Source organism: Echinops telfairi, unplaced genomic scaffold, assembly GCF_000313985.2.
Source record: "Echinops telfairi isolate 266 unplaced genomic scaffold, ASM31398v2 ScPeMD7_18;HRSCAF=68, whole genome shotgun sequence".
Taxonomy (NCBI): Eukaryota; Metazoa; Chordata; class Mammalia; order Afrosoricida; family Tenrecidae; genus Echinops; species Echinops telfairi.
In genome coordinates, this window is record NW_022103915.1 from 41,186,461 (window position 1) to 41,195,457 (window position 8,997).

The following is an 8,997-nucleotide window of genomic DNA, read 5'->3' on the forward strand; positions in this document are numbered from 1 at the left end:
GTAACCAGAGTTGTAAAAGCCCCCAATAAAATGATTTAAAATAACAAACAAACAAAAAAGAATTCTTTATAGACCTTCGTACATCCTTATTCCATAACTGCTTTCTTGGAAGGAAACATAATGATGGATTTGAACTTATATCATTAGAATATGTCTATCACTAGCAACATTTTGTTATTCAACCACAATAATCACTCCCACCTTATGTTTCAGGGAATGTCTGAGGCGGACCTTCAGAAAGCAACTATGAAAGGCTCTTTGAGTGGGCATTTCAGACCGACACACACAAGATTCATTCTGTAATGGTGTAAAGAGTTAAGGAAACTATCTCAGAAAGAAAGAAAGGGTGGGGGGGAGATGGGGGTTTTGAATGCCTGCATAAAAAGTCTGGGTTTGCTGGGCATACTTGACTTTTCTTTTTTTTGCTGTTTGCTTGTTTGCCCTTAAGACACGTCAAAGTAGAAACTGCCTTGTAAAAATATTACGATATTTATTGGTTTATTTGTTCTGCCCTCATTTCTGCCCTTCTCGGACAAACAGGGTGCATTTCACCAGGAGCTGAACTCCCCAGAGGACTGCTTGCTCAGGCCTTTGAGCGGGCTTTATTTCTTTCCACGAAACTCTGCTGTGGACACCTGCCGACTGCATTCCGACTATGCTCGGCTTTTGCGGACTCTGTGCCTGGTGACGGGTGTTTAGCTTCCAGAGGTGGTGAGTGGAGATACTAACCCACTGCCACCGAGCTGAGTTCGACTCACAAGGGACCCTGTGGGGCAGACAGAATGGCCCTGTGGGGTGTCCAAGGCTGTCATCTTTATGGAAACAGATTGCCACTTCTTTTCCCAAAGGGTGGCTGGTGGGTTCGAACTGCTGGCCTTTCAGTTAGTCACTGGTCACTTTAACCACCAGCAGAGATATTGGGTCTTTATAAATAGGTAGCGCGGGTCTGAGATAACCTGATGGACAGAAAAACATTAAAAGGCCTTGGAAATGTGCTCGGGATAAAGCAATGCAGAGGACAAAGTTAAGGCTGGTGAGGGGGACCTGCAGGGGAGGCAATCGAAGGAAGGGGCTCCTCAAGACAAGCTAAGGGCCCTGTGGGATCTAGGGAGTGTAGTGGGGTCAGTGAGAAGCCATTCACAGTCAACATGCTGGACCCAGAGGGATAGAGGGAGTGGGGACAAGCACTATCAGCTTTCAGAAGCCTTAGAATGAAGCGTTGGTGGTCCAGTGGTAGGATCCTCTCCTTCCATGCTGGAGACCTGGATGAGAGTCTTAGCCAGTGCACCTCTTGCACAGCCTGTCTGTCAGCAGAGACTTGGGTGAGGCTATGATGCTGAGCAAATCGGCAGAGTTTCTAGACCAAGAGAGGCTAGGAAGAAAGGGCTGGAAATCTGCTTCCAAGGATCAGCCCGCGAAAACCCCGTGAATCACCATGGTCCGGTTTGCCAGCGATCATGCATGGGATTGATCAGGAGGCCCAGTGCTGAGGCCATCGGGTGGCTAATGACTGGTAGTGGCCAGACTTGGTGCGTTTCAAGTGAACGCTCCTTTTTGTTTTTGTTTATTCTCAGTGTTTTTGCTGTGATCTGATCTTTGTTTTCCTCATTTAAAATCTAGGGTAGTGCTTAGGGTGGGGGAGTGTCCCCAATGGGGGTCTGACTTTCCCTGCAGGGTGGCTGTGTGTGTTCTGGACTTCTAGGACTGCTGGGGGTGGGGTGGGATGGGTGGCGGGGGAGGGGGGCGTGTTGGGAGGAGAGTGGGGTGTTTACAGGTCCAGGAAGGGAGTGAGGGTCAGTGGTACATTCTGAGCGAACTGCCAGGCGGAGACCTGTCCCCGTGAGGACAAGCCTGGCCGCGTTTGCATTTCAAAGCTGTGGGGCGCCTGTGCCCAGGAGACTGGAAAAATACTCCACCGGCTGGTCCAGCTTGGCCCCGTCACTGCGGGCCGGTCAGTCGCAGGGAGGGCTTGGTGTATAGTAGAGCCGGTAACTCAGTACTCTGCCCTCAATGTAGCAACTCCATTGGCAACCTCGGTTTAGCGGCTCTCACTGCTTCTGACCCAGAAAACGCTCAGAAAATGACTGCAGCGATAAGCATCTTCAAGGTGAAGCGTTCCGCCCGCATGGGGGAGGGGTGCAGAGTGGGTCCCCAGGGTTCTAGTCTTACTTCTCTGATGTGCCCGGGAGTGAGCTTTGTAGATGCTCCCACCCAGAGGAAGTCGCCTCCCATCTGGCCCTCCCCGTTTCTGCCAGGGGAAGAGAGAGCCTGCTGCCTGTTTTGCGTAAGCCTTGTGCAGATGAGGCTCAGGGTGAACTGGGAGCCATAGAACTCTTGGCAGTCATCGCTGTTGGCAACTAGCAGCCTAGTGAGCGTCGCGTTTGTGGTTGGCAAGTGATCTCTGCAGTCTTTACTGGGTTTCGCGGTCTGTGAATTGGTGCTTTCTCACGGCGAGACGAGGAGGGTCCAAATGAGGCCTTGGATGGGTTTTCCTTTGTCAAAATCTGATGATGTAACCATCCAAACTGCTCCAGGAACGATGTCACAGGGGGGAAGTTCACCCAAAGCACCTGGCAGGCGTCAGCTAGTGCCTGGTTCAGCGTGTGATTCAGCTCCCGTATTTTACCAACAAGAAAGTCACAGAGTCAGGCAGTTGCAAGTTGAGTTGAACCCAGGTCCCCTGCCCGGTGCCGGGTCTTCCGACTCCCTCTCTCTCCCTCTCCTGCTTGTACAACCTTTCCTCCTTATTAGTATTTTCTCAAAACCTTGTGCCACTTTGGAAAAACCAGCTTTTAAAAACTGATAACATACATAAATATGTGCATGGTAAGAATAAACAGCCCAGGAGATTAGGAATAACATGTTTAGATCCATTGACGGGTGGTCACCATTGTTAACAGTTTCTTGCATATCTCTCTAAGAATGTTCTACCTAGACCTAGGCTATGCACATGGTTATACATACGTGTCTGTGTGCTCTTAGGAAAGCTCAGATGCTGTCCAGTTGATTCTGACTCATGGCGACCCCATGTATGTTTGAGTAGAAGTAGACTTCATAGAGTTACCAATAAATGGCTGGTATTTTGGAAATAGATCACCAGGTCTTTCTTCATAGGCACTGCTGGGTAGCTCAAACTTCTGACCTTTTGGCTAGCAGCAAAGAAAGCTAACTATTTGCACCACCCAGGGACTCCATGTGTGTGCACACACAGAATGATTGTTTATTTCAGGGCTATATTGAGACTTGTCCTTTTCACTTAATGACAAAAATGCTTTAGGCATCTTGTGTATCACAGCACGGAGATTAAATTCTTTCTGTTTTTTTCCTTTCTTTTTAATGTGTGCAGAGAACTTTAGATTAAGGAAACGGCTCACACAGGTGTAGAGGTGAGCAAGTTCCAAGCCCATGGGTCAGAGGTCAGGCTGGAGGCATCTCCTGACCCACATAGCTTATAAATCCAAGATTGGCAGGTCAGATGGCAAGTTTCTGGGCTGCAAGGTCACATATTCTTTCCTTTTTAACATCTGCATTGTATCATGTGCTTCTGATCCTCTATGATGCCGTTCAGAATTTTAACACCATGAAATGTTAGTCCTGTATTCGTGATGCCAGTGTAAGAATCCCTACTTTATGTGAGCAGCCGGGAAGGGGAGTGGCATCTGACAAGGTCACGTGGCCCAAGTGGTTGGAGAAATCCTAGGCCCTGTTTCTGTTTGCTGCTGATATTTACTCGAGGGCCCTTGTCATATGCTAGGTGCCAACCTAGGGGCTTTAAATGCCTTGACTAGTTTCATTCTCACAATACTCTATTTATTTAGGTATTATTGTTCCCTTTTTATGAAGAAGAGGCTGAGGCTTTTCAAGCTGAGTTGATTCACGGTTACACAATTAAGTGCCAGTCTTCAAATCTGAATGCAGATCTGCTGGATCATAAAGCCTGTGCTCTTTCTTACCATCTAATTCCTATGACACTAGGAAGAATGCTTCTGATGGGGTCGAAGCAAAGCTTTCTTCATGGATTTCAAGTTCTGCTGGTTGCGATCTAATGAAAAGACAACTACAGGGCAGGGAAACAGGGGGTCTCGTGGGCCCTGGAGCAGAGACAGGGATGATGCGAGCAGAAAAGCAGAAAGACTGGCCCTGTGCAAACACAGAAATGTTCGACCACTGAGGCTGGGGACCCGGGAAGGTAGCCTTCACTGAAGAGCTGCCATTGGAACTGGCCCTTGAAGCAAACGCAAGCTTTCTGTTGATCCAGTGGAGCAGGGGGCATTCCGGGTGCTCAAAGGGGAAGTGTACAAATGGACGCACGTGCTGTATGATGAGTTCAATGCCACAGGGGCTGAAGATGAGCAGGGAGTTATCATAATGGAAGGTCCCAAAAGGGAGGTTGGGGCTAGATAGTAGCAGGCCTTGAATGCCATGGGAAGAGTTCATCATTTCTTGTGCAGCTCCTGGGAGAACCATCAACAGGGGGCAATATGCTCTGGGCTTTGTTTTAGGGCATCCTGTTGGAATATAGAGCAGTGAAGATAAAATGGGAGCATGACTCAAAGAGATTTTGAGACACCAATGTATCTGGACTTTCTAAGACAGGATGGAAAGGTCTTTGTAGGTTTCACCACATATAGGATCAAATCTATTAAAATTTACCAATATTTCATATTAAATACAGTATCTTTGTTGCCCAAATCCTCTACAAACATTTTGGCAGGATTCGTCATTTTGATTTTGTAGCAGTAATTTTGTACTTGGGAGACAGTCAAGTTTCTTTAAGCCTTTAGAACATTTTTGCTGGTCCTTAAAGACCACATAGGTAAATAGTGCCCAAAGGTGCCGACGTGAAGGAGAAAGAGAGCTGATGGATATAACTGACGAGTTTTCTAGCTCAGGTATTGGGGGGTTGTTGTAACTTCCTATGATTTTGGTCTTAAAAGAAAGTGCTTCTACGGGGGTGGTGGCCATCCGGAGGTATTAGCAGCCTGCTTCTGTGGAGCCGCTGTACTATCCTGGAGCCCAGGAGCACTGGTCATGGCTGGGGATATTGATCCGAAGCCTGAGTCAACAGAGAGGGGAGAGAGAATCACATGGAAAAAGAGAGCTGAGGTCTCACCTTTGGGTCAAACAGGACAAAGAAACTCACTGCTACCAAGTCAATTCCGATTTTCAGCAGCCCAGGAGGACAGAGTAGAACTGCCCCTGTGGGTTTCAAGCCCGCGGCTCTTTCTGGGAGCAGAAAGCCTCACCTTTCTCCCATGGAGCCGCTGGTGGTTTCAAAATGCCCATCTTGTGGTTAGCAGCCCAACGCCTTACCCATGATGAAGTCAGAGCTGCTCAGCTTTGGGTCACAGCAGCATAGATAGGAGGGGCAGAGGGAGAGGAGCTAGGGGTAGCAACATCCTTAGGAGGAAGAGCCGGGAGACTCCAGAGCCATGAGAACCCAGTTTCAAGAGAAGGATGGGGAATAGTGTCTCATAGCAGGAGAGGCATCGGATAGGAAAGGGACAAGAAGCCATCAGCTTTATAAGAGGCTCAAGTGGCCCTCAAGAAATCGCGGAGGATCGGAGTTGATGATCAGAATACGAGTGAAGCTGTGGCGAGGAGAAGGCAGAGGATGCAGAGTGCTTTTCTGGACTGTGCTGGATAAAGATTAGCACGATACAGGTCAAGGGCAGTGTTGTGTGATGGAGAAGATGATTTTTAAGCTAAGAGGGTAAGGCCCTTGGAAAAGAAGTCTGGATCACAAGGCATCTAGGGATGGAGAAAGACCTGGTGGGTACAGAAGGGTCTGCCAGACCCGGATGCATCAAGTAGCAAGATAGCCGATCAGCATGTCTCTCTAACAGAGGAAGCGGTGAAGAAGGCTGATGGTGCCCGGCTATCGAGACCTATAGCGTCTGGGGACTTAAAGGCTTGAAAGTAAACAAGCGGCCATCTAGCCCAGAAGTAACAAAGCCCACATGGAAGCAGCACACCAACATGTGTGATCATGAATGGCCAAAGGGACCAGGCTTTAAACACCGAAGGTGGGGAGGGGGAATCATATCCTCGTCAATGAGGGTGGTGTGCGATGGAGACCCAATGCCCATCTCTAGACAATTGGACATACCTTCCAGAGGGGTAGTGGGGAGATGAGTCACTTAGGTTTACAGTATAGCAATAATGAAACCCACAACCTTCCTCTAGTTCTTAAACGCTTCCTCCCCCCAACTACCAGGACCCCAATTTTGCCTTGCAGACCTGGTTAGACCAGATGATGCACAGCAGTACAGATGGGAATTAGAAACACAGGGAATCTAGGACAGATGAACCTCTCAGGACCAGGGTGACAGTGGCGATACCAGGAGGGAAAGGGGGTGAAGAAAGGGGGAATGGATCACAGGGAGCTACATATAACCTCCTCTCTGGGGGATGGGCAGCAGAAGGGTGGGTGAAGGGAGACCCCGGACAGTGTAATATAAGATACAATAATAATTTATAAATTATTAAGGGTGCATGGAGGAGAGGGGAGGAGGAAGGGAAGGGGAGGGGGAAAAAAGGAAAATGAGCTGATTCCGGGAACCCAAGAGGCAAGCGAATTTTGGGAATACTGAGGGCAACAAATGTATAGATGTGTTTTACACAATTGATCTATGTATTGTGATGAATTGTATGAGCCCCAATAAATTGATTAAAAACAAAACAAAACAGGAAGCATGTGTTCGGTGCCTACCACCTGCAAGGTACCATGCCAGGTGGCTCAGTGTGTGAGGCTGTGAGTTGACTTCCCCCCTGAAACGGGTAGGCTTTTGTTCGCTGTTTAAGTGCCTAGAGTGTGTCTGCCATGGAAAACGCACCATATGTATTTGTCAGCTGACTGACGACTGACTTATCACCCCTATAATATAACACACTGAAGTACCGTATATACTCGTGTATAAGCTGAGTTTCCAGCACATTTTTACTGTTTGTGTGGTAAAATTAGGTGGGTTGGCTTATACTCGAGTATATACGGTAAGTTCCAGTCTTTCCTTTTCCAGTGTTCTACTATGGGGTGAAGAAATCCTGGTGCTGGAGTGGCCTATACGCCTTGAGCTGATAACCCCAAGCTTGTTGGTTCAAACCCACCGGTCTCTGAAAAATGAGCCTGCTTGTTGCCATCCAGCCTCAGAAGCCCAGAAGGGCAGTTGTCCTCTGTTGTGTAAGTCCTTGGTGACGTGGACTCAAAACGCGATGGCAGGGAGTTTGTTTTTTTCGAGTTTTATTTTGGGATGGAGGAGTCCTGACTGTCCTCAACCGCTAACTTCAAAGTAGTTCCAGTTCACCACCGCAGGAGAAAGATTCGGCATCTGCTTCTGGAATGATTGTAGCCTTGGGTGCCTCATTGGGAAGTTCTCAGTTCTCTGAGCTGTAGGGTCTAGATGAATCGGAGTTGACTTGTTACCAACTGTTTTTAAATCGTGGAATATATGATTTATGGGAAAAACCACAAACATGCACTAAGTTTTAAAGTCTTGTAAGAAAGTGAACATTCTGTGAATTCTTACGTTTGTGCCTCTCTTCCCTCAGGCGCCTGTCTCGCTCAGGTTCCCCGACTCCTTTAGAGTGTGGACCCGTTTTTATTGGGACTCCAGTTGCCTCTCGGCGCTGCATTCTGGGGCACCTGGAGGATCTGTAGAACCAGGGAAGGAATATAGGATGATCCTTTAGGGGAAACAAAGGGGCTCATTCAATGAGTTGGTGAAAGATGAGTCTCCGTGTTCATGGTGATAAGAGCGGATCTCATTTCCTCAAAGCTCCCTGGGTGTCAATGTGCTTTCTTTGTGGGGTTCATGTCACTGGGGGATTTCCTTCTTGCCCAACAATATTAATGAACAAACGGGCTCTTTGCTGGGAAGTCCAGCTCCTGCCATCCCAAGGTCGATTTCAGGAAAGGCAGGAGTTCTGGGATAAGGCCCACACTTGCTATGATTCTCTGAGATTCCCACTCATTCCCACACTGCCATCATCGAGTTGTCCTTGACTCATGGCGACCATATAGGACAAAGTAGAGATGTCCTTTGGGATTTCCGAAACCGTAGGAGCAGAAAGTTTACAAAATAGTACCCCCTCCCCCAAAGTGGGAAGTATCCAGCTCCTGTCAATTTGAAGCACCTTTACTTTGTCTCCTTGACATGGATACTAACTTTTTTTTTTTTGCTCCTGGTTTTTACAGGGACACTTAAAAGATGAGTATTACAAATATTCAGACAAAGTTTTACTCGAGTAAAATATTGCGGAAATACATAGACAATGGAAGGTCCTTAGCACAACCCTTGACTGCAATTGGATGGATTTTGTTCCAACTTCATAGGCTCTGTAACAAGATACATGGTTGCATCCTCCCCTATCAAAGAAGTTTATACCATGCACACACCTTAACATGCATTGTTTTGCTTATGAATACGTAACGGTCATCTTTCCCCATATGCGTACCTATACATCGGCTTCGTTCTAAATTGCTCCCTTGTACGGAAAGCCCACACTTTATTGACTTGATCTCTAACGCGGCCTTGCTGGGTTGTCTCCTCTAAGACTGACGTGGAGCTCTTGGAAGCTCCTTGACATGGTCTGTTCAAGTTCAGAGGCGAGTCCAGCCAAGCCAAGTGTGTTGGGGAAGCGGAGGCGTCCCTCCAGGACTCCCCTCAGTCTCCCCTGGTGGAAGGACCCATCAGGGGAAGACCTCGCCTACCAGTCAAAAGTCCCAGGCACCAACTTTTGGGCCCAGGCCCCAGCTTTTGTTATGTGGAATTCTTACATAAATTTTTATTGCCATTTGGCTTCTTTGGCTTCGTTTTTTGTTTTTTTTTTCTTTCCCCTTCCTTTTTTCCTTCCTCCTTTCCTGCCATCCACCCTCCCGTAATTCCTTCCTTCCTTCCTCTTAACTGAGGAGGTGTCCCGTTGCAGCCCCCCTCCCCAGCCCCAAGCTCTCTCCTCTGGGCTGTGGAGGCCACACTCTGCACACACCTCCCTTCCCCA

General features: G+C 47.9%; 1 protein-coding gene across 1 annotated transcript in view; it reads left to right on the plus strand.

Annotated features, from left to right (window-relative positions):
* Positions 1-8,997, plus strand: part of SPTB (spectrin beta, erythrocytic) — a 135,886-nt gene that overhangs the window by 16,033 nt on the left and 110,856 nt on the right. The gene's annotated exons all lie outside the window — the stretch shown is intronic.